At 41.9% G+C, this 26,621-nt stretch overlaps 1 long non-coding RNA gene across 1 annotated transcript in view; it reads left to right on the top strand.

Moving 5' to 3' along the window:
* LOC113913307 overlaps positions 1–26,621 on the top strand; it is an 88,426-nt gene that overhangs the window by 55,812 nt on the left and 5,993 nt on the right. The window lies entirely within an intron of this gene.

Here is a 26,621-nt window from a genome sequence, read left to right as displayed (position 1 = left end):
GCCGCTTATTGGGTCCCTGCTGGAGGAGCAGTGGCCCAACTGGGCCGCGGATCACAGTTTATGGCAACCCCGAGCTGAGAGCCCGCGCCTCAGCTCCTTCTCTGCAGCCGGTTCCCGGGTCCGATACCTGGGAGCTCTGCTGCACTTAGGCACCCCCGGTTTTTCTGTGACCACGAGGGTCCTGAGACCACACTGTCCTGCGAGGGTTCCACCCCCCGCTTAGACACTGGAGTGACGTCCCTTAGCGGAGCCGACTTCTAAACGTTCTGATTTTGTGCTCCGCGGCTCTATCACTTGCCAGAAGCGGCCGACGGAGGCCCCCTCCCCCGCTGTCTATCCTCCCGAATATCGCCTCGGATTCACTTCTCCGCATGTCCTACCTTCCAGTAAGTGGTCGCTTCTCTGTTCAGGGAATTGTTGCTACTCTCTTCTTCGATCTCCTGTTGAGTTCGTAGGTGTTCAGAATGGTTTGATCCCTATTCAGCTGAATTCCTGAGACCAGACGAAATCCAGGTCTCCTACTCCTCCGCCATCTTGCTCCGCCTTCCCTCAATTCTTACTTGAAGGAGGCACACAGAAGGTTCCACTAGGAACAATGGAGTTGGCCATGAAACCTGTGCTAAAGGCCCGGTCAATGCCAGTTAATCCTCATAGCTAGTATGTGCAGTTGGCTGTAAAGAAGGCCTGCCTAGTTGATAATTCTTAATTTCTTAATAAGTTCTTAAGTTCTTAATTCTCTATGTGATATATTGGGTGGGAGGGATCATCTTCTTGGATCCAAGGCAGTGCAAGTAGTCACACATATTCTGAGAAAATCTGGCTCAATTCATCTTTGCACTCACAATTCAGTTCAATCCCAGTTGTTTCACATATATGAAGTACTTGCGCATACTTGCTGTGTAAACTTGGGTTAAGTCGCTTACTTTCTTAATGCCTCAATTTCCTTATCTGTAAAATGGGAACAATAATAGAAGCCTACTTATTAGGGCTAGTGATAAAATTAAATTAGCTAATATGTGCAAAGTACTTAGACTAGTACTCAGCACCTAGTAAGTCTTATAAAAATATTTACCATCATGGTTATTGTTAGAGTCAGAAACTGTACTAATTGCTAGAGGGCATATGAGGATCTAGGAGGTAGCATCATTGCTCTCAGAGAGAAGGATCTATATGAAAGCTGAAGCCACTGTCCTTTAGACTTAACCTTTGCCCTATAGGCCTGGAGTTGACCTTATGTTTTCTAAGATAAAGTACTTTTGATTTCTTCAGGCAACAACTGCTCCCAAGGGATCAGGCTCTGTATATCCCAGACTTTAGACTAACTTAAATCTTTTATATTGTATGTCAATCAGCTATTGTCCACAGGAGGTAGAGAAAGCTGATCAGCACTTTTTAAATAGACTGAAGAACCCCTAGACGAAATGATTAGATGTTCCTTGATTTGATGCCAAAATGCTATTATTGCATCTTCACTTGGGAATCCAAGAAGATGAAACACTGACTACATTCTTTCCAGGATGATACAATTCATACCAAGATGGGCACTGGCCCACTTCTGCAGTTGTGAGTCATTTGTAAATACCACCCCATGAGATTGGAAAGGGTAGTGACTATTCTCCTCAGGCAAACATTTTTCAAGATTATTTTTTTAGAGCAATATTACATTCACAGCAAAATGAAGAGGAAGGTACAGAGATTTCCCTTATACTCCCACACATCCATAGCCTACCACATGATCAACGTGCCTACCCCTGCCAGAGTGGCACATTTGTTACAACTGATGAACTTAACATCATGATGGCAGATTATGATCATCCAAAGTCCATAGGTTATATTAAAGCTCACTCCTGGTGTTGTATATACTATGGATTGGGACAAATATATCATGATGTGTATCCATTATTATACATGTATCTGTGTATCCATGTATCCATTTTCACTGCCCTAAAAATCCTCGATGCTCTGTTGGGTAAATTCTTGATGGGGCCTTTCTTGTAGATGAAATAAAATCACTTTATGACCAACCCTAAGACAAACTGCCAATATCCCAACTCATAAAGTCTTTTTTTCTTTCTTTCTTACTATTCTCAGGCATTTTTCCTAAAAGGAAAAATGGAAAAGGAAATAACAAGAAAAATGGATGATTCTACATGTTATACATTCTTCAGCCTCTTCCAACTTCTGCCCACCCCCACCACCAAGCCATTAGAAATACAAAAAATGATCAGGAGTCAACTAGAGCAAAACCAGCTGAAAGTGGTTGATTTGCAGTTGGGTTTTTGGGACCAATTGCTATGATAAATGTTCTTTTAAGTAGCCAGTTCTGCAAAGGATATAGACTGTTTATATATGATTAATTAAGAAATAATTATCCTTGACCGGGGGAATATGAGACAATAAATGGACCATAAAAGCTAAATAAACACTCAGGCTGCTGCCTTTAGTTTCCGTTGGTGCCAGGAATATTTATGACTTATAAAAGACATGATAAATTCTACCCCCATCCACCCATCATTTCCAAAATCCAAAGGCATTGTGAAATCACTCTTGACACTTTTGTTTTTTTCCATGTTCTTTGCCTGTGGACGTGTCACATCAAGAGAGTGTATTATTTCACAATCACCATGATACTTTCATTTTTTTCCTCTTGTTGAACACTGTTGACTTAGAGGTCATCACCAGCAATCTCCTCCATCTCGTCTTCATCTCTTACCTGGACTATAGAAATGACCCAGTAAAGATTTCCCAGTGCCTAGCCCTCCCCATTGCAGCCCATCTTGCACATTGCTGTCAGTTAAATCTGCCTTGGACATGGCATTCTCATGCTCAAAAACAAGCAAATGCCCCCCAAAGCTCAGTCTTTTTTCTTTTTCTTTTTTGTCAAGGGAATAAAATCCAGACTGTTTAGTCTGGCCTTCAAGTTGCTATCTTTCATGTATTCAAGCATTTAGCATTGAATCCTCACATATGAGAGGCACTGTATTAAGAATGTAAATACAAGTAGTATGTGTTCCTTGATCCATGGAACTTGTAATTCCAGTAAAATAGGGAGGACATGTAAATAAACAAATAAAGTGCAGCAAAGTTGAGTTCAACCAAAAAATATGTACTGGGCATGGTGAATGCACACACACACAAGAGCATATAATTGCATTGTTTTTGAAAAGCATAGAAAGGTTTCTATCAGGGGGTTGGAACTTTCAATGGGAATGTTGAGCTGAAGCTTATTGAATGGTGGTGGGTGATTCTCTAGAACACAAGGTAGGAAAGAGGACCGCCAAGTGGAGGGTGTAGTGTGAAATAAGAAAACAAGTTTGGGAGTAGCTAGAAGCTTGATGTGTGGAGTAGATGGGATAAGGTAAGAAAATAAGTTGGAGACAAAAGCAGATCACACAGGAGACTATTTAAAGAGGTAAGAATTATCCTAGTGTGGCAAAGGCAATCTAAAGACAGGTTTTAAGCCAGGAAGTAATGTGATTGAATTTTCATTTTATGTATATTCTCTGATTGCAGGTGTGAAGGAGGGATTAGCAGAGAACAAGGAGGGTTGTAGTGAGACTGGTTAGAAAAACTTTTCAAGAGTCCATATGAAGGATGCTAAGAGCCTAGATAGTAAATTGCAACAGCGCATTTGAAAGAGCATTGATTTAGGAACCTGATGAACGTGGGATGCTACTTATAAACTGTGTGACCCATGCCAAGTCATTTAGCCTAGTCATGCCTTAGGTATCCTCAGCTAAAAAACAGAAATGATGTTGTCTACCTTTCAAGATTGTTGTGAAGATAAGCTGAAATAATTTTTGAAAAGTGTTTAACACAATGTCTCCCATACAAAGAGACTCAGTAAAACCTAGCCAGTATAAATGCTAGCGGTGAGGGTGAAGGGTATAAAGATGTAACAAGCACTAACAACGTAGAATCTACTGGATAGGACTTGGTCCCTGATTTCATGTTGAGAGTTAAAGAAAGGGGAATCAAGGATTATACCTCTTTTTACAAAAATTGATAGGTAGATAAACTAAGGAGAAGAGATTTGGGGGAAAAGTGGTAAATTCAAGTGGAAATATCCAGCAAGTGGTTTGATAAAAGCATATGGAATTCAATTGAAAAGCATGAGTTTATAGTGAAGATTTGAGAACCCAGAGCATACTGATGGCAATGCAAGTGTCAGAATTGGCTGAGATTGCGTAAGGCGAACCTATGAGGTGAAAGGAGAAGATGACCTCAGAAAGAACTCTGAGGAATGCCAGCATTTAAAAAATTGGGTGGGTGAGAGAAACCCAAGAGTGGCCAGGGGATGAGAGAAATGTGGAAATGGGGAGGACATGGAAACCAGGGGTTGAGAACATTTGAGGACCAAGGGGGCATCATGGATAACATCAAATGTAAAAAAAAAAAAAAAAAGAGAGAGAGAGAGAGATTACATAAGAAAATCATGGATTTGCATTCATTTGAGTTAGAAAGTTAGAAAGTCATTAATGGCATATGCTGGAGAAACTTCCTTGGGTTGTTGTAGGCCAAAGGGCTTGTTATGGTGATTGAGAAGTGGACAGATAAAGGAATGATAGAGACAAGTACAGAATGTTATTTGGAGGAGAATTTGAAAAAAAAAAGATACAGAGATAAAGCTTTGAGAGAGGGTTTTAAAAGATGGGAGGGGGTAACTAGAAAATGCTTACAGGTGTAGGGAATGAGCTGTGGTTTAAAACAGTTTAAAAATACATGCAAAAAAAGGAAATACCAATGAATGAAGGCAAGAGGAGAAGAATCCAGATCACACACAGGTGAAGGCATTAGCTCTGAGCAGGTGATGGAATAACTCTTCCTGGAAAAAATATGCTGATATACATGCCAGCTATGGTAGGCAGAATGATCTCCCCACAGAGGTCCATGCCCTAATCCCTAGTACATGTAAGTATGTTGTGGTACATGGCAAAAGGGGCTTTGCAGATGCAGCAGCGGTTACAGACCTTCAAACAGGAAGATTATCCTGGATTATCCAGCTGAACACAATCTAATCACATGAGCCCTTAAAAGCAGAGAACTTTCTCTGTCTGAAGTGAGAGAGAGATGGCAGAAAAAAGAAGTTGGGGAAATTTGGAGCATGAGAGGGGCCACGTAGAAAGCAAAAGAAGAAATGCAGGCAGGCCTCAGGAGCAATGACCATCCCCTGGATGACTTCAGTCCCCAAATCACAAGGACCTGAATTTGGGAAGAGCCTCAGAAGGAAAGACAACCTTGCCAGCACTTTAATTTCAGTCTAGTGAGACTACACAGAGGACCCAAATAAGCCAAGCTGGACTGAGGCTTTAACACACAGAACTGACTGCTAAGCTTGGGATAATTCGTTAAGGCAGCAATAGCAAACTAATAGGCTGATGGCCTACAGGGAAGAGGGAGGGTGGAGGTGGCAGTGAATGCCCAAGGACAACCAACACCTTGCACCTGCTTTTCAGTTACTCAACCGGCAAGACTTTTGACCGGCCCTGGTTGTTGGGTTCTTGCTACAGATTTATGGCACAAAGGTGTGGGCAATGATTGTCCAAAGTTATGCCAATGCTGAGAGAGCAAGAACAGGATATAATCTTTCCTTCCAGTTTTACGCCTCACTGCCCTCTATAGCTGAGCACCTTGCAATGCATCAGTCTCATGAGGATTCCTCACTTGTGATTACTACTAGTTCCTGGAATTCATATTAGCTTCTTGCCTCTACAGCTCTTCAAGAGTTAACCTGTGGAAGGGAGCCAAGGACTGCCCTATTTCTCTATCTTGGCAAAATGGAATCCTTGGATCTATTCTGTATGCCAGGATCTTATGATCTCATTCAATCAGATACAAACTTCACCTGATAAATGTTTTACTACTGTTTAACAAAGAAGCAGACTAAATGATAATATAAAAGTAATTGCCTGAGGCCATACAGCTAGTAGGTGACACAGCCAGTTGGTCCTGGGGAGTCCTACAAACCTGTTCTCTTCGAGTAGCATGCTGCCACAGAAATATTTGCATTTTAAGTCTCCTTGCTTAATAAAGAGAGAGATGTTGATCCTGGGCAAAGGTATTTCAAGTGTTGGATGTCCTAGAGGATTGAGAAGGTAATCACATCTTGTTGACAGCTTCCTATTCTGCCAACTCATGGTGCCGGCCCAATGTGTGCAGAGAAAACACTGATAGTTATGTTAGGAAAGCCAAAGGTGACTGCCTCCAGAACTCTCTGAAGCCCAGGGTAAAGAGTAATTCATTGTTCCCCATAATAGTAATCCTGGAGGATTATGGATAAAAGTAAGAGGCAGCTCTCTACTTAGGATGGAGCCCCTGGGTTTGAGCCTGTTGGCTACCACCTATCAGAGTTATGACTGACTAACTGAAATTTCTGTGCCTTAGTTTCCTCATCAGGAAATTTGGGATAATAATATGTTTGGTTTTTTTTTTTTTCCTGGCAGATGGGGCAGTTGATCCCTTAGGGTCCCACTAGCCCCAAGATATGGAATTCTCTGATTCTCAGTTGAGTTTTACCAAGGCTTTGTTGTAGACAGTGGGCTCTGCCATGGAAGATCTTCCCAACTGGGAAGTGAGCTAACCTGCTTGCATTTTGCATTTGAGTAAATCTCACTTCTTAAACATTTCCCTTAATGCAGTTTGACAAGAAGCAGTAAACTCCCAAGGTACCTTCCTGTGAATAATGTCCCATTGCCTACCTGCGTTGTTGTTACGTGTCACAGAGGAACTCCATAAAGCTAACATATGACCCAGACTTCAAAACACCATTTCAGGAAATAACTTGGAAATGAATTTTGATCACCAGGACACAGTCCATCCATTCAGCCCAGGGAGACTTAGCACTTCCTGTGGCTCACTCAGATCTGAAAACAGCATCCTAAAGCAAATGTGAAGGAAGTAATTAATTGTGTAAAATAACACAGAGATTTTACCCTGAACTGCAGAATCACCTGTATTCCAACCCTGCCGGGACTTTTATAAGAGCAATCTTTTCCCATAGTGAGGAAATCTAAGCCAGCTACGAAAATGACCACAGGCCAAACTGCCCCTGGCCTAGGGAGATGTTGGAGGCGGTCCTCATGCGACATTAAACACAGTCTCTCTTTCTTTTCTTCCCCCATGAGCTTCTGAGTCCAGGAGAAGGCTCTCCTCCTCCTCCTCTGTCTGGGCCTCTTTCTTTCCTTCCTTTGCACTTTTTTTCTTCTCTAGGTTTTAGGATCCTTATTCTACTACTTTTACCACGAGGTTTTGTTGACTGAGATTAGATCATTCCTTAAGAGCAGATTTGGGTGGGGGAGACGTGGAAGAGGATAGGAAGACATTAGTTTTGCTTCAGTGAATGCCCTAGAGAAAAAAACAGAATGGAAGAAGCATATAAAATAGTAATTCTGATAATGAAGTGAGTAGGTAATACAATACTGTATTTGGCGGGAAATTGGTCCTTTCTGACACCAAGACTCTATGATTCTATAAAGACCACTGCTACTCAGGTCACTACTACTGCTACTACCAATACAAATTCTATTATTACTACTAATAGGAATGATGAAAACCCATCTAAATTACCGTGACATTATAATTGTCAAAGTGCCTTTCTATTTTTAATTTTATTCAACACCCACAAGTATATAAGGCCGGTAAGGAAACTATGTATGGCATTATTATCCTTCCCTTTGTTGACACTGGAAGCAGCTGGGCCTCAAAGAGGCCAACAATGCCCTCCGGTGCACAGCAGAACACTCAGGACTGAACCCAAGCCTCTTGATTCACTGTTTGGGCTCATTGCGTTATACACTACTCTAAGACTTCATTAATGATAATAGGATCTTCCGTGGGAACAAATCTTGGGGGCCCACAGGAGCGAGAACAATGGTTAAAGAGGTAGAGGAGGGAAAACGCACACAAGGGTGAATCTATAATCATATGGCAGTTGAGTGTCCCCCCTCCAGAGGCGGCATCTGTTGGGAGATACTTGTGTGTATTTGTGGCAGGGGTGGGGAGGGGTGCTGTGGGGAAGACCACAGGCCAAACTTTGCAACCATTTCTCCTGGCTCAGCATTCCTTCTGTGTGCTGTCAGCAAAAAGGAATAGACAGAGGTGATGTTTTCATTGAAAATCAATTCGCCCAATGTGCACAAGATCGCCACAACATGGCACCCAAATGGGCCAATTCCCTGCGATTTTCCGCAGAATTACCCTCCATTCGTCTTCACAGTCAACTAAGCTTATCTCTTGGAGAGAACAGAGTCCAGGGTGGCTGAGTTATACTCTGATGCCAACTGTAAAATTTCCTGTTGTCCTGACAGCTTGTGAGACATGGGGAAATGCAGCATGTGCTGGAGATGCTAACCAGAGTGTCTGACATCAAAGCATCTGAAGACTGGTGCCAGGTAAAGAAAAGGATGAGTGTGCCAAACCTAGATCAGGCCAACCATCAGTTTCCCAGGAGAAGGTTAAAAATGGGGGAGAAAAATAAAACAGACCAAAACCAACAAAATTCAGTTCTTCCTTAGAAGGAAATTGGACATTTTTAGGATGGTGCTGGCTGAAAACTTAGATGTCCTGCTGTCCAAACGAAGCAAGTCCTGATGTCTGAATAGTCCTTTAAAGTCAACAAAGAACTTATAGCTGCGGGATCTCATTTAGTTTCTACAGTATCCCTAGGAGCAAGTTATAAGACATTTTATCCCTATCTTCTTTGTGAGTGAACTGAAACAGAGTCTAGAAGGTTTGTCCAAAGCCACAAATGAATGGGTTATGGAGTTAGGCCTTGATCCAGGCCTCCTGACAGCTGTCTATTGGCTTTCTCTCCCTCCCATGCCCTGGCTGTTTTGTGTCATGCAAACTAGGTCTTTCCTCCGTCTCTGTAATATATGTAGTTCAATGACTTCTCATGGGGCACTAGACAAGGCATCGGCAGGAAGTCACAATTCTTGATTTTCAGGCATTCACTGCCAGACTACAGTGGAGGGAACATGGCACTGTTCCAAGAATACATTCGGCTGGCAGTAGGGCCAGGGGCCATGAAGCATAAATCCTAGCCATCCAGGGGCAAGTCACTCTTCTATGCGTATTGAGCCCGTGTCTGCTAGCCTCAGGCCTATTCTCAGGGCTGCACGTCCTCTTTTTTTGGACGTGAATTCCTGAATCTTGAACTTGTGCCCTTTATAGCACTGCATTCTCTCCTCTCAATCTAGAACCTGATATCCAGTTTGATTTTTCCAGCCTCCCTGTCACTACTTTTAAGATTTTATGGTTACTCCTCTGACTTTGGATTGTTTCACTCTGTCCAAGTGCCTTCCCTGGACCAGTATTTTTGGCTCTACCTTAGACCTACCACACAGTGTCTCTACTTCTCTTCTCTCTGGTTCTTAGTAAATGCCTGACTTTTAACTGGTTAGACCCAGGAATTCTAATTCATTCAACAAATCCTTGTGGGACATCTACCAGGCACAAGCCTGTGCTGTCTCAGTGATGTTTGGAGGGACTAGTGTCTTTATTCTTGGTCTAGTGAAGAGAGAAGACACTGAGGCATTTTATCTTAACATCTTGTCCCTATTTGAGCAGTTCCAAGGCAGAATAAATGGAGCTGGATGGCATCCCCCACTCGGAAGGGTGTTGGTATGACTGCTTAATAGATTTGGAAGGAGGGCTGTGTTGCAATTCTTCATTTCCTTTGTCTATTATTGCAGGTTTTCATTAACCTTTGAGGTTTCTTCATTTTGTGGTTTGCATTTTAAGCATTTTCTGGTTTTGAAACTGCCTAGCAAATAATTCCTTTTGATCCAACTGCTTCCCTCAATTACTATTATATTTAACTCTTTTGTAAAATAGCAAACTCCACACGCCCTGGATATCTCAAACCACCATCTCACCCATCTGTAGCCCTTATGGTTCAGGGTTTCGTTTAGGAACTGAGCTTCATGTACTTGAGGAAATGGTCCACAAATGCTAGAGTCTTCTTCTCTCCTCACCTGGGCAGTTCTCTTCCTTCTTCTAATCCTGACTGAAAGAAGAAGAAACAAGGAAGGAAGGAAGGAAGGAAGGAAGGAAGGAAGGAAGGAAGGAAGGAGGGAGTGGGGAGAGGGGGGAAGGAAGGAAGAGTAGGGGACGGGGAGGCAGTGAAAGAGGCTAGATGAATGAATAGATACTTTGGACGTTTGGCATATGGTTTATAAACATAATGGCATACTTCTCAGTAGTATACATCCTCCCCTCTACAAATCCTGCCTCACATGCAGATTTCTGCATTGACTCTCCAATTCTGGATGATCTTTGAATCCCTCAGTCATTCAAATACTAGCACTTTGTAAATTTTAGTCAAAGACAACCCTGGACAAAAATATAAATTAGGCAATTTTCTATTACAGTATTGATAAAATAGCTAACATTTATGGAGCACTATTTCCTAGCAATTACAAAGAAGTCATGCATTATCTCATTTAATTTTTACTGCATGAGTAGGAGCTAAGTGTTTTGTGTCCAGCTTACAGAAGAGGAAGCTGTGGTTTTGAGAGATAATGTAAGTTCCCTTCTCAAGGTGGCACCACTAAGAAATGGCAGAATAAGGCTGAATCCAGGTCTCTCTGATTCTAGGGTCTTTGGTTTCTCGGTATACTAATGCAAATGGATACCCAGAGGGTGCCATTGCCAACTCCAGTGAGCCACCTCCTTACCTTGTAAATACCTCAGGAGCCCTAAGGAACCCATGACAATCAGACAAAGGACTGGATAAGGACCCTCTGTTGATCTATATGTTGCTTCTTCTAAAGATTATTTTTCCTACTTTTTAGAAAAATATATCCACAGAAGTTATAGTATTTCCTTCCCAGAGTCCTGGGGCATGTGTACTCCCCTTTAAAGACCATGGTCTCAGCAACAGGGAGCCACTGAAGGTTAATCATTGAGTGGCAGGTCGTGGAGAAGGACACTGTCATGAAGGTGTCAAGGAGAGGAGGGGTGTGAGTGTTCATGGCGGGGAGGGCAGGAGGCCATTGCAGCTGTTTAGGCAAGATGTGGAGAGGCAGAGGTGATATGGAAGGAGAAGGAGATGGCCAGATGAGATTTTTGGAGGGTGAATTTTAGGAAGTGCTGGCTGCTAGAATGCAGGCAGTACTGTGTATTCCTGTCAGGAATATTTGCATTTTTAAGAGAGGCTGCCTGGGGGAATTGTAAGCTACCTCGAGGGCAAGAGATGTAGTTTAGGCAGGGGAGGGTTACATCACCCTGTTTGCTGTCACCCTTGCTAGAGTGCAAGAACCTTGCTGCTCCCCTTGCAGAAGCTTCCGAGAGGTCTTGGGGGCTTCTTGTAAGTCCAGCTCCCAGGAGAGCCAGCCCCTGAAACTCACTGGGAAAGCTCAGACCATTCTCAGCCAAGGAGAGCCACTCAGGGAAGAGGATTCGCAAGGATTTAGAGGCTTCTTCCATGACCGATTCTCTACTGCCAGAGCCATTCCCTGCCAGGCTGAAGGGAGAATCTTCATGCAGGGCAAAACCATGTTGATTGTCCCCTTCTCTCCTCTTCATTGCACACTTGTGAAATCATAGTGCTCTAGAAGACTCAGAATGATAGAGCAAAAAGAATTGACAGCCACGAAGTAGCATCCAACCTCTACCCAATGCTTTAATCTAATCTAATCAGAGAGCAAGAGGTGGTCTTGTTCACTGTGCTGTTCCCGGCACCTAAAGCACGGCCTGCCCTTCCGTAGGCCATCCACAGAGATTGTTGCATAAGTAAATTAATGGATGAATGACCAAGTCTTTCTGTAGAGATGTTCATTTCTCTCCACCTCAACATTTCCGAAAACAGTGTGTCCAGTGTGTCCCAAGGTGGTATTTTGCATTGTTCAACAATTACATGAAGAGCAAATTCTTCTTGTCCTTTAATAAAATACTTCTCCTTGCCTCTGTGGCCTTGGGTTTGTACTGGAGGGACCCAGAACAAGGTCACCTTCTTTTCCACATGGCACAGCTTCTGATCCTTGAAGACAGTTACTTTCCCACTGAGATCTCTGCTTGGGCCAACTCCAGCTTGTTTGTCCAACCATCCTTCTCAGGTATGATGCGGTTTCCAGATTCTTCATGCTCACCATCCAGCCCTTCGATGAAAATCACTGGTAGCATTAGCAGGACAAGTGGTCACAGTAGTAGCAAGTTTAACAGTAGCAGCTTACGTATCATTGCCGGGCATACTAACAATGTTTTCCACTTGTGTTGTGGTTCATAAAGGACTTTCATAGCTATTGTCTTATTTTACTGTCCCAGTAACACTGGGAAGTCGATACTACAGTCTCTCATTTTACAGAAGAGGGAACTGAATGTATTGCTTGCCCAAGTTCTCGTATCTAGCACTCTGCCTTCAAACCAGTATGGAATACTCTTTCTGCTACAACATGTCTTTTTTTAATGTGTTGCCAAACACTAAATACTCCAGATGTGGCCAGGAACGCCACAAATCTTGATGGGAAAAGAAGCAGAAGAGAAGGCAGAACCAAGACCAAAGAGCTGCCTGGCGTGGGAGGTGAGTAGTGTGGGAAGGGGCGCTGGGCAAGGCTGGTGCTGATGGCTGACGGTGCACGTATGTGTGGGGGGGAGGGGTGGGTGTGTGTGAGACAGAGAAAGAGAGAGGGGGAGAACAAGAACCCCACGGAGTTTTTACTTCTCTCTCCCTCCTCCCTCCCTCCACCTCCAGGCTGGGCACCAGACTTTCTTCCCCTCAGTAGCCAGGGGAGAGCCTCCAAAGCAGGGCAGCTGGGGAGCTGCTCACCTGGGGCCCACCACAGATTCCTCAGGTCTGACTTGGGCCCTCGCTGGACAACTTGGTCTTCCCCACTTCCCCTCTTGAGTCACCACATTATGTTAGCCCCCGGGGAACACTTTTCTGGGTTTTCTCCTGGAAAATTTAATTTAGCAAATTCATAATACATACTTCAGTTCACAAGACATACCAGTGAACAGTGTTGGGCAACTGAATTTTTCTGCAAATTTCCAACAGGCCAGAGCTTAGGGATCATAAAGCACATCTGACTTAACTGGCCCGCCCAGCCTACCTGTGCTGGGAGAAATCAGCCCACAGTGGGCCTGGATGTGCAGAAACACAATGTTCCCTTTTGATGGGGGTTTCAAAGTGTTTTTTTTCCTGGAATGGGGGCCAGCAGCCCGAGTGCTGCGGCTGGAAAAGGCCCTCAGGATTTATGAGCCTGCAGAAACTCTGTGTGCTGCTCATGTAATAAGAGGGAGACAGAACGTTCTGTCACCACGTCAGGTTCTCATGCACCGGGCCTTCTGGGAATGTTTCCCCAGTCTGAGAATTGAAGGCAGATGGAAGCGAGTTCTTTGGTTCACTTGCACCATCTTCTCTCCTTCTCAAATGCTACTCAAATCCAGAGAACCCAGAGGAACTCAAAGGAGAAAGAGCACAAAGCAAACAAACACAGCCCAAGGCACAGTGTTCATAGGAAGGCTTTTCTGATTGCTCTGTTACCCCAGGCTGACACCTCAATGGCTCAACTGCTCAGTCAGTCAATCAACAAAGGATATTGATCATCTTCAAGGGGGCTGTGCCTGGCATTGGATAGGAGGGATAGAACAAAATCCTACACAGAGGCTGTGCTTCGAAGCAGGTGCCTGCCTTAGGCATGAGTAGACACCCACAAGAGCGAAAACAGTAAGAGACAGTTGATTATTAATCAGGACTAGATTCCCCGGCTTTCCTGCCTAACTGCTCCAGGAGGGCAGAGGGGCAACCACGTTCATCTGGTAGAACACAGGATGGGATTCTGGAAGCCAGGGGGCTTTCACTGGACTGGAAAACTAGACACAATGGAAACACCGAGGGACCAGTAACAACAGTCCAAATACAGTTGTCCCTGCTTTTCCAAAAGTTTGCGTTAAACCACTCGGCTTCTATGAAAGACCTACATCAGTACCTGTTTTGCTAACCAAAAGAAATTCGAAGAGGACTTCTGCTTTTATGAAAAAAGGTGAAATGCAAAAGTAGCGTTCATTGTTTCGCAGCCACCAATTATGTTATAGAGGCAGCGCGCACCCCGAGCGGAGCAGGCAGCCCCAGCAACCACACTCAGCATCTTGGCATCAACTGCCGAGGCTTTAAACTGTGCCCAGATGCTTTATCTCGATGGATTTTTGTGCATCCATTAGCAAGATGTGTCCTAAGTTATCAGAAAAGCCTCAGAGAGGTTATTTTTGGGGTCTGGGAATGTGCAAACATTTTTCCATATAAACTCATAGTTAACAGCTTCTTCACTTTATGCTGTTTCCACTTACAAACGATTTCACAGGAACATCCTGCTTTCAGGTAGTGGGACACCTGTAAATACAGCCTAGTCTAGGAACTAGAAGCCCCGCTGATTAAGGGCCCCTGAAGCATGGCACCAAAGGGAATGGGGTAGGAAGTTATAAAAATGAGATGGGGATCATGTTCCCTCTCAGGAGCTGGGTCAAATGCTACAAAGCAACTTTCCTAATGAGCTGAATTGTGTGCACACAACCTGTGTTTTAACTTCCTGGTGACCAACAGTTAAGTTAGTCCATGCCAGGGGCCAGCACACTTTCTGTTCGGGTCAGGCAGTAAACATTGCAGGCTTTGCGGGCTGTAGGGTCTCTGTCGTAACTACTCAACTCTGCAGTAGTGGGAACACAGCCACAGACAACATGTTAATGAATGAGTAGGGCTGGCTGGGTTTCAATAAAACTTTATAGATGGACACTAAAATTTGAATTTCATGCAATTTTCATGGGACATGGAATCTTATTCTTCTTTTGATTTTTGAATCAAAATGTAAAAACCATTCTTAGCTTGTAGGCCATACAAAGCCGGGAGCAGGCTGGATTTGGCCCCTGGCCATCATTTGCCAACTCCTGGTCTAGGAGAAACAGTATCGCCTTTGTGGTAGAAAAGGAAGGAAGGAGAGAAAGAGGAAGAAAAATGGCATTTATTAAGTACTGACATTTACCTCTATTCGAGTTTAAAGTCATTTGCTCTTTGCTTGCTTCACATAGGTAAGTGAAAAGGACCTCTCATAAAAATATTGAAAAGGAGAGTATTTTTTTTAATTGAGCCGTGCTGATGGTAAGTCATAGCCACGCTGGTTTGTGAATGTTTTATCTCAGTTCTGTTAGCCATCTGAGGGCCAGCACCTGTGTTATGGCCGCTGTATTTATATTGGCTCCCACAGACTTTTTTATGGAGTGGGCCTATGGTAATTTATTATTGTGTTGACTCAGCAAATTTGAAAGTATTCTATGTGCACAGTACGAAGTATTAAAGGGAGCACGTAATGAAAATATAAGACTTAGACCATAAGCACAAACCAGTCTCTCTGGAATTTTGAATCCTGGTTTATTGTTTTTAAAATGTATCACAAATGCTCAGTCGTTTCAGCCCCAATTTTCTTCCTTTTTAACATAATGATGCTTTCTTATTTATTCACTTCTATTCCCCACTGATCCTTTCTTCCTCTTCTAGGACATCTTCCCACACCATCCATCTGATCTGATCTCTCTGTTCCATGATCATAGCGCATGCATAGCTTACAGAATGTTTGCTTATGTTTCCTTCCTCCTGTTTATGAGACATGCCAGGGGATGCCTCTTCTTTGCCCTTTCCAGCAGTCTACATTCACAGTTTAAGGTCAGGCGTGGGTCCTATTTTCACTTAAATACATCCTTTTTCTCCTTGTAACTCCTCAAATCCTGAGGTCCTGGCCTAGTCATCTTCTTTCATTGGGCATGTCAGACATACAGAGAAAGGTGGAGACAACATTAACTTGTGAGCAACAATGCTCTCTAACTATGGACTCCAAGAAACAAACTGAGGGTTCTAGAGGGGAGGGGGTGGGGGATGGGTTAGCCTGGTGATGGGTATTAAGGAGGGCACGTTCTGCATGGAGCACTGGGTGTTATACGAAAACAATGAATCATGGAACACTACATCAAAAACTAATGATGTATTGTATTATGACTAACATAATAAAATTGAAAAAAAAAAAAAAAGATGGCCTCTAGGCCCCTTAAGTTCTAGCCAGTGGTTAGCATGTGGCCACTGAGAATACACTTGAGAAAATACTTAGGCCAAACCCTTGTGTCATTTAAAATGACACCAGAGGGGCACCTGGCTGGCTCAGTCGGTAGAGCATGTGACTCTTGATCTCGGGGTTGGAAGTTCGAGCTCCACATGGGGTGTAGGGATTACTTAAAAATATTATTTTTTAATCTTAAAAAAAAACTAAAACAATAAAAATAAAAAATAAAATGACCAGCACTGGAGAGGATAGAGATAATAGGATGGAGAGAGAAGGTTTGGAGAAGAGTGGGTAAGGGAAGCTGGGGCAGGAAATCTTAGAACACAAACCAACATGTTTAACACAACAGGGAAACACAGAAGATGAAGTGATATGGAATTAGAAAAGCTTTCCTCACCCTCGTCTCTTTCTAAAAGTTTAGGAAAACTAATTTCAAATAAAAATTAGAAACAGAAAAGTATCAACTTTTAAATCCTTTAAAATCTATTATAGTAAAAAGAGAATCAAGAGGTAGAATTAAACATATTCCAGTAAAACGTGCCCACAAATCAAAACCCTAGACTGCCGTTTCAGAATGAGCTCAAAGATATGAAGAAAATGTTAAAAGATATAAAAGAAGAACAGCATGAATTAGAAAGACCTCAGAAATGAAGTGACAGGACTCAGGGATAGATTTGAAATCAATAAAAATATGTCAAAAAATGAAAATGAAAGCAGAAGTGAATGAACACAAAATGAAAGTACCTGAAGAGAAATTGAAGGTTAAGTGGAGGAAAAAATTTAAAATAAAAAAGGGAGTAGAATGAAGAGGGGAAAAGGATGTGTGATATTGTGACTAAACCTGGAGCCACACAAAGAAGATCCTGGAAGGGTAACAGGAGTCCCTGAAGAAGAAAACCAAAATGAGGAAGCAGAATAAAGGATCTTAAAAAATAGGGTTCAGAAAAACTTTCCTTAAAAGAAATTTAAGTTACATATTTAAGAGAATATTGACCAACAATAAAACATATTCTAGTAAAAAGATTGGATTTTAAAGCAAAAGCAAAAGCAAATGACTTACAAAGAAAGAACATTAGATCATCATTTTCAAAAGCAGCGTTTCATGCCAATGGAGACGGAAGGACCTATTTCAAAGACTCAGGGAAAGAAGGTGTGAGACAAGGATTTTATACACAACAAATGGACTTTCAAGTGTAAACGACACCATCCCATTAACCTGCAAGGACTCAGGAAATTATACTCCCAAGAATCTTTTCTTAGGAATTTACTTGATTTTGAGCTTCAGACACCAAAACAAGTACAGACATTGGCCAAATTCCAGTGGTTAAGTATTAAATAGTCAGCTACTTGTAGAACTAAGATTCAGTGTGTGTCAAAAAAGAGCAAGCATATGTGTTCTTTATGTTCTGATAATGTGGACAGAGAACAGCAATAGAGATGGGAGAAGGAGAAAGCTCATGCTATTTTTTCCCCACTTTTTAGAAAACCCTATTGATGATGGTATCATGTTGTTCCACGGAGACTGTTGTATATATGATGTGGACTAGAAAAAAATGAATAATTATGGTTCTTCTATTTCATTTGCCTTTATGTCCTTAAGATTCATGGTATTAAAGAAAAACACAGATGTAAGTTTTAGTAAAAACTCTTCTGATTCAAATTCAGGAATTTGATTTAGAAGTATCAGTATGAACACACACACCAAGTTCATACTGATATTTTCAGTTCAAATTTATTTCAGATTATCTATCTATATCTGTCTATCTATCTATCTATCTATCTATCTATCCCTAGTGCTCAGAATTTGGTCTTGAAATACCATTTCTCACTTAAAAATTTACAAAGCAAAGCAAAACAAAAGCTCCTAGAGAAATGGCTTAAGGTCTGAACAGAAAAAATTACAAGATGAGCTTAGAACATCTCGTAATATCAGATAGCCAAGAAGCTATCAAAGCCACTAGCTTATATGAAACTGCTGGAGTTAGACAAGAAACGTTCAGGAGCCAACTTGAAGAGACTCCAACTGGCCACAGATGGGCCAATTGGAGCTTTAATAATGATAATAATTGCAATGGAGTGAAACCCTTCAAATATGTTTAAATCCCTGAGTTCAAAATAATATTAAAAAAGACCAGTTGGTCACCTTTGGAGGATGATAGGGAAAGAACTCATTATCCAGAAAATAAAAGGAAAAATCAAATATTTCTTTTGCTTTTCTTATATAAACTGTGCCACCAGGTGACTGAAGAGGAGACAAGGGAAAGCACCTCTTTATAAAACCATGCCAACTAATCAGTGGAAAGTAATGACAGTATTAAAATGTCACCACTTTTCAGTCCTTAATAAATTAATAGCTCTAGGCATCAAGCATCGATAGCTGTTAACATTACAGAAAGACAACCAGACATTATGTGCCTCTTGATAAATGGATACAATTCCACCTACAATCTTTCCTAAGGGATCAGACCTGATTCCAGCTATTTCTGGATATAGCTCTGGATCTAGCTGCCAATTTGCAGGGGATTCTGAGGACAGAGGAACATGTTGAACTATACCAGGAGTGTGCAGCATCCACATTGTGGGCATCTCTGCACATCAAATAGCCAAGGTTCTTCAGCAGGACCATGGAAAGAAGAGTAAGGGATGAAGGGGAGACATGTACATTCAAAGAGACCTAAAAAACAGAGCAAGTTTAAAAAATGGGTAAGACTAACTGTTCATGTCTAGGAAGGTATACTTGGCTGATAAAACCATAAAGAAGTACACTGAAGCGATTTCTGTAAAAGTCAGGAGACTTTTGGAGAAGGGATGGGCTGAGTTGGGATGAGGAACATGGAAGCACTTCTAGGGTAGCTTAATAGTTTCTATTTTTTGACCTGGGTGGTGCTTACAGAGTGCTTACCTTACAGTGATTCAAGAAACCATATTTGGTGTGGTTTCTGTATTACGGTTTTATTTTATAATACATAGTTTTATTTTTTTAAATTTTTATTGTTATGTTAATCACCACACATTACATCATTAGTTTTTTATGTAGTGTTCCATGTTTCATTGTTTGCGTATAACACCCAGTGTTTTAAAAAATAAAATGAAATGTCCTCAGAGACCCAGAGAGTTTAAAGAGCCTTTGGGAGCCTCATGGTTATTTCTAAACATGTACATTTCCTCGGTCACCAAGAACCCAACAGTGTATAACCGACATTCTCCTAAGCCAAAGGCTCTAGCCCAGGCAGAAAGAGCAGCAGAGCCTCTTTCCCTAGCAATGTGGCTCATCACCACTGCACCCCAGCCTGCATCAGGGTGTGTGTGTGCCTGGATGTGTGTGAGAGGGTAGGGGGGTAGTGATGAAGAGAGCAATGGAAGGTGTATACATAAATTGCTGCACTGAGGATAATTCACTTATTTAAGAGAAATATATTTAGAAATATATTTTAGCATTTTGAATCAAGATAACAGTAAACTATTAGGCACAAACAGTCTCTGTTAAGATTGTCACAGATATTGTGGGGAAATAAATATCTTTTTGGGGGTGCAGTGATAACATTCACAGGCACCAGCAGCCCCTGTGCATCCTCACAGGTGAAGCTTCTAAGGCTCTCCAGGTGCCCACATCAATTGTCTTTGGTGCCATTTTGTTTTCCGGGGCACTTTGTCACTTTCCCTCACCCTTCCAGGTGAAGAGCTCCTTTCTGAGCTCTGAGGTCATTATTCTCTGCACCCCTAAGCTCTAGGACATGAGCATGCTAACAATGGAGAGACTTGAGGAGTACCAAGGGCGCATGTGGTAGGACAAGGAAAGGATCAGACTGGGAGGCCAGGCCTTGGGCTCTAGGCTGGGTTCCATCATTAATTAGTAAGCATGTGAATACAGCTGATTCATTTCATCTCCCTGTGCTCGGTTTTATCATTTGTAAATGGAGGGACTTGAGCTATAATCTTTCTAAAGTTTCTTCCAAATAACAATCTATTATTAATTGAAAGAGTCTTTGGCACCAAGAAAGGAAAACACATTACCAAGTGTGACATCACCAAGATTATGGTCATTAGAGAAAAGCACTTGGCTAAGAGTTAGCATGTACAAGTTCTAATCCCAGCTATGCCCTTAATAACTGTGTATTTAAAAAACAAGTCCTTTATCTTGCGGAGCCTGTTTCCTCATGCTAAACTGTGAATAACACTCATGTTTTAAGACTTTAAATGTCAGTGAAAAGGCAAATTACAGACTAGGAAAAAAATATTTGCAATTCACATACCCAATAAAGCCTTATATTTAGAATATATAAAACATTCTCAAAACAAATCTAATTGGAAAAGGGGCAAAATTCATGCATAGACATTTCACTGAAGAGGATATACAGATGGCAAACGCATGAAAAGATGTTCACCATTAATAGCCATTATAGAAATGCAAATTTAAATCACAATGAGTTATCACTATGTACCTATCAGAATGGAAGACTAAAATGGAAGGTAGTGATAACAAACATCAAATGTTAGTGAGGATGCAGAGAAACTGGATTATTCATACATTGCTGGTGGGAATGTAAAGTGGTATAACCGCTCTAAAAAACAATTTATCAGTTCCGTTCAAAACTAAAAATGGATTGACCATATAGCTGAGCAATTGGAGTTTGGGGCAATTTTCCCAGATAAATTAAAACTTATTTCCACACAGTTACTTGCATATCAATGTTCATAGCAACTTTATTTGTAATAGCCCCAAATTAGAAACTACCCAAATGTCCTTCGATGGGTAAATAGTTGAAAAACCCTGATATATCCATACTATAGAGTACCACTTAGTAATGAGGTGAAACCCACTACCAAAACACACAACTTGGATAAACCTCAAAAAAATTATGCTAGGTGAAAAAAAAAAGCCAACTCGAAAGCATAGCTGTAAGTCAACTACTCTGATACTGGTATACTGGAATTAAACAGTTGAGTAAATGAATGGCAGATGATGAGAACCGGGTTTTTGTCTGCTGGAGTGGGAGCTTACAGATAAGCAAGAGAAGAAGCTAGAATGATCATGTAATTTATTACAGTTAGAGATAGTGGTTTAGACTCATGTTTAGCTTAATAGAGATACAGATGGTTGCATTTAAAAATACTTATATATAGTGTACATGCACAGGTTAGTATACACGTATATATTTCCTTGCTTTGCCAGCTGAGAGGGCCAAGAAGTAATGACATACTAAGAGCAATATGCAAACCTAGTGCCCATATCTTGGCTTCTAATACCATTCTTTAATAAAAGGAACTTAGAGCCTTAGAGAAATGATTAATTCTAGGACTGGCACAGGAAATACACAAGATGAGCCTGGAACATCTTATAAACCCAGAAAGTAAAAAATGCCACCACCACCCCTCCTCCCACCAAAAAAATTATGCACATGCAATGATATGTCAAAGAAATATAGGAGTCAATTGAAAGAATTCCCAATGGCTATAATTCTAATAATTTAAGCCACAAAATAAATCAGGTGGTATTAGAATATAACCTAGAATATAAAATCAATATCCACGAGTCCATATCAATATAAATCAATGATTAAATAAATGAATATGTGGGTATAAAAGACAAATTCTGTATGATTCCATTTATATGAGATATCTAGAATAGTCAGATTCAGAGAAATAGAAAGTGGAAAGCCTCGGGCTGGGGAGAGGGGGAATGGGGTGTTGCTGTTAATGCATACAGTTTCAGTTTTGCAAGATGAAAAAGTTTTGGAAATTAGTTGCACAACAATGTGAATTATACTTAACATGACAAGTTTGCACTTAAAAATGGTCAAGATTGGTAAATTTTCTGTCATGTGTATTTTACCATGATTAATTTTTTTAAAGATTAAAAAAAGACATTTTTGGAAAAAAATGGTAGAATCTAAAGTCTGTATTTCAGCTAATAATATTGTTCCAAAGTTAATGTCTTAATTTTGATAATTGTACTATGGCTATGTAAGATGTTAACATTAGGGGAACCTGGGTGGAGGCATTAAATAGAACCCTGTACTGTTTCAGCAACTTTTCTGTAAGCCTAAAATTATTTCAAAATAAAAAGTATAAAAACATCCCCACTCTTCTGTGCATACGGATTTCAAGTAATTTATATAGATACGCAGCCCTGAAGGAGAGAAGCATAACTCTCCATTTCTTAAGTGTGGGTTCTGTGTAGTGAGTTCCTTCCAAAGAACAAAGTATGCGAAAGTGGGGGGAGAGGGGTGAAAGCAACTTGCCAGCCAGGTGGTCAGGGTTAAAATCAGCAGTGATGAGTCTTGATAGTATTACACTTCACCTCTGTGGTCATCTCTCAAGAACATATGACCCCAGTCTAACCCAACTGAGGGACATACATGAGGCTCATATCCCTCAAAATGGTCAAGGTTATTAAAAACAAGGAAAGTCAGGGGCGCCTGGGTGGCTCAGTTGGTTAATCGACTGCCTTCGGCTCAGGTCATGATCCTGGAGTCCCGGGATCGAGTCCCACATCGGGCTCCCTGCTGAGCAGGGAGTCTGCTTCTCCCTGTGAACCTCTTGCCTCTCATGCTCTCTATCTCATTCTCTCTCTCTCTCAAATAAATAAATAAAATCTTGAAAAAAAAAAAAAAAAACAAGGAAAGTCTGAGAACCTGTCGCAGCTAAGAGGAGCCTGAGGAGACATGACTAAATGTAATGTGGTCTCCTGGAAGGGATTCCAGAACATAAAAATGGATGTGAGCTAAAAACTACAGACATCTGGATTATATATAGTTAATAATAATGTAATAATTTGTTTCATTAATTGTGACATAGATCCCACACTATACTGTAAGACGTTATTGATAAGGGAAACTGGCCTTATTACAGGGTCTATGAGAACTATCTTCCAACTTTTCGTAAATCTAAAACTATTCTAAAAATAGACTTTATTTTAAAAAGGCTACATATTGCACAATTCCATTTATGTAACATTCTTGAAATAAGACAGTTGTTGAGCTGGAGCACACATTAGTGGTTGCCAGGGATTACGGCAGTGAGGGAGGGAGCGGTCAGCAGAGGGAAATCTTTGTGGTGATGGTATGCTGACTGATGGGGGCGGTGTTTACACAGGGCCGTCCATGTGACAAAACTGCATAGATCTATGTGCGCGTACACACACACGAGTTCATGTGTAACTGGTAATACACTCTGTGAACTGTGCCAGTGTCAATGTCTTGGCTTCGTTATTATACTGTGGTTGTATGGGATGTTGACATGGGGTGGGGGAGGCAGTTCGGAGACTGTTGCCGTGGACTTATGTGTATATTCCTGAGCATCCTCCCGGGAAGCTGTAAATATTTCAAAATCAAAGTTCCCAAAGTCTTTGGAATATTGGAGACCTTCTGAGACATCAGACGTCCACTAGCTTAGCAAGTTATATTCATGGGGATGGGATGGGACTCTGACACTACCTGACATGTTTGCACAGGCTGGTGTCTGGTTGTGTTAGGGTTCTCCAGAGGAGGAACAGAACCAATAAGAGACTATACTTCTGTACAGAGAGAAAGAGAGAGAGAGGTTGATTTTTTATAGGAATTGGCTCACTTGGTAATGGAGGCCGGGAAGTCCCACAGTCGGCCGTCTGCAAGCTGGAGGCCCAAAAAAGCCCGTGATGTCCTTCAGTCCACACTCCAAGGCCTGAGAACCCAGGGAGCCGACGACATGAATCCCAGTCAGAGGGCAGAAGATGAGATGTGCACTGAGAGGTTCCATTTCCGCAGTGAGGCACAAAAGGAGAGGTGAATTCCCCCTTCTTCCTCTTGTTCTATCCAGGCCCTCACGGCACCAGATGAGGCCCAGCCACACCGGGGAGGGCAATCCACTTAACTCGGTCTTACTGGTTCAAATAATCTCACCTGGAAACACCCTCACACACATGCTCAGAAGCAGTGTTTCATCTGGGCAACCTGCAGCCAGTCAGGCTGACACATAAAATGAACCATCACGTCTAGTTTCATTGTTTTCTTCCAGTTGGGGATGGATTTAGGGTCTTCTGGAGTAGTATTAACAAACGCAGCAAGGGAAATCTTGGGAGACGGGTCTTGGGGATCTCAGGGGCAAGGTGAGAAGCAACAGCAAAGATCATCTCTACCTTCCAGAGATGCACAGATCTCAAATTTTTAAGCTTTGTTCTCACAAAATCACTTTTGTGAGAATGAGAAAAAGATGCCTACCTGGTGAAGATGCCACAGCAAGGATGCACGGCTTCACAAAGACTGTGCAGGCTGGATTTCAGCTCCTACTTTCTTTCTCAGCCAGGTCTGCTTGTGCAGGGCACAACCTCCACAACCGGACATGGTCGCCCTGGCTGAGGATTATACTCTGTCACATGGGGTATTATTAAGAACAGTAACAAAAGAGTGGTTTGAGAATTTGTGGGTTGCAGACATGAGACTTCCCAGAGGAGGTGGGGTTTGAATTGAACTTTAAAAGACATGGAGAAGTTGGACAGGTAGAGAATGGGAGCAGGGAGTTCATGATCTGGATTTGCTCGCATAAAGCTCAGTGAGATTTTTGTCTTCCTTGTTCTTCCTTACATTGTTTGGTACTTGGCAATGTGCAGATAGGGAAGGAAATAAGGAAAAAAGGAAGGAAAAACTTGATTATATATATATAATATATATATAATCTCATGATTCTGTTTTTTTCCCCACTGATTTTCCATACCCTCACATCCTTTGATCAGATTAGGATAGGATAGACTATGCTGAGGTGACAAACCCAATTTGTCATTGGCTTTACACAATGGTGGGGGATGAAAATGGAAACTCAAGGTGGGACCTGTTTGGAAGGCACAAAATGACGGCATTGGAGACTTTAGACTTGCAGATATCCTTGAGTTTAACCTCCCATTTCAGAGTAAGCAAGGGACACTCCAGTAAGTTTGGCACCTGGGCACAGAATTCTTTTAGTGACCAAGCAGAAATATATCCCAGGCTCTCGATTCTTATTTTACTGCTCTAGCCACTAAAAATGGGAGAATTACATTTTAAAATATCAAGCTTAGTAATGAGAGAAGTTGTGTGGTTTCTAACCCTTTTGAGGTTTTACTATTTCTAATTTGTTACTTTCCAATTTAGCATAGATAAATGTCAGTAAGACTTGGAAGCAGTTTTCCCTCTAATTAATTCTGTAAACAAAAGTCCTCATGACACTTTAGGAAGTTCACTGCCACCGCTGTGTAACAAAACCCTGGCTGTGGGCATTTCCCATAAAAGTGAAAGTGTTACTGGTAACAGTGGAGACGCACACCCCAGTTTGCCCCCTTCCTGATCCCTTTTGCACCTGGTCATTATCTCATCCAGCCTGTAAAGAGCCTTCTGTGACCTTGGGCAAATCCTTTAGCTTTTCATATCCTGTTGTCCTCACTCCCTATCACATGCGTGACAGGTTAAAATTGTTAAAGTTGTAACTGATTTCCAATATGCCCACTGTGCTACTGGTGTCCTTCCCCCAGTACAGGCGGCGAGGCTGGTTTGTGCTCATCCCCTCAGGGCATGTATCTGACAGCAGAAAGCAGAGGGGAAAAGAATTAGAGCCTTTTTTTCCCCCCTGGCTTTTCTGTTTCAAATGCCTAGAAACTAGAGAAGTAGAAAGGACTGGGGCACAGGGAAACAATTTGGAAGGAAGTAGGAGCAAGATTTCCCCTCTGGGTTAGAAAGAGGACCCCTAGGTCTGGAACTAAGATTCTGCTATGCTGGTGGAATGGGGGCTTAAAAATTAATAATGCTGAGTTGCAGAGAAATTTAACGATATCTATTCCTTCTACCCACCTATTGGTAGACTGAGATTCATACCAGCCCCATGTGTGAACACATCCGACTTTCCCGAGAATCTTTGTCAGCACATTGCCACTCTGTGGACGGATTAAAACCCCCCAAAGATGGGCCAATCCATTCCAAGGCAACAGCTTTGTTCCTGCTGGTGGGAAGAGATTAGGGGCAGTCTGGGAAGTCATTGCTGATTTCAGAAATACCACTGGTCTAATGAACCCGAGTTGGAAAGAGGACTATATAAGGCTTTACGTTTTCCTGGTTCAGTGCAAGATAGCTGGCAGAGAGGGAAAGGAGGGCAATTCTAGTTAGAAGTTGCTGACTAAATTCTCTGAGTCCCAGGAGGCTACCTAAAGCGCCAGTGCCTGACCATCCTGAGGCTGCCCTGATAGCCTAACTCTGACGACTTCCATCCATTCCACCAGACTTCCGTTATTCCACTGTGGGTGCTACAAATACCCAGAGTCCTAATAAAGGTCACAGCAGGTCCGATTGATAGTAGGGGATGAAACCTGCTCATGACATTTCCTATGTACCTTGTTGGCTTTTGAAAGTGGCACATCAGGTTAGATAAAGAAGGAAAATGAAAAATACATAAACGTATGTATGTTTACATACTCTCCCAGTAGAATGTACAAGTACTACTTCAATAGGGCTTTAAAAAAACAACTTTAAACGCAAAATTGGAACGGAGTGGGAAGAGAAGAAAGTACCACCCTGGGGGCTCCCCGCTTCTTCTGAGACCCCATCACTCTTACCACATGCTACATTTCACTTAGAA

The sequence above is a fragment of the Zalophus californianus genome, chromosome 14 (genome assembly GCF_009762305.2).
Source record: "Zalophus californianus isolate mZalCal1 chromosome 14, mZalCal1.pri.v2, whole genome shotgun sequence".
Classification (NCBI taxonomy): domain Eukaryota; kingdom Metazoa; phylum Chordata; class Mammalia; order Carnivora; family Otariidae; genus Zalophus; species Zalophus californianus.
This window is presented reverse-complemented; position numbering and strand designations above follow the sequence as displayed.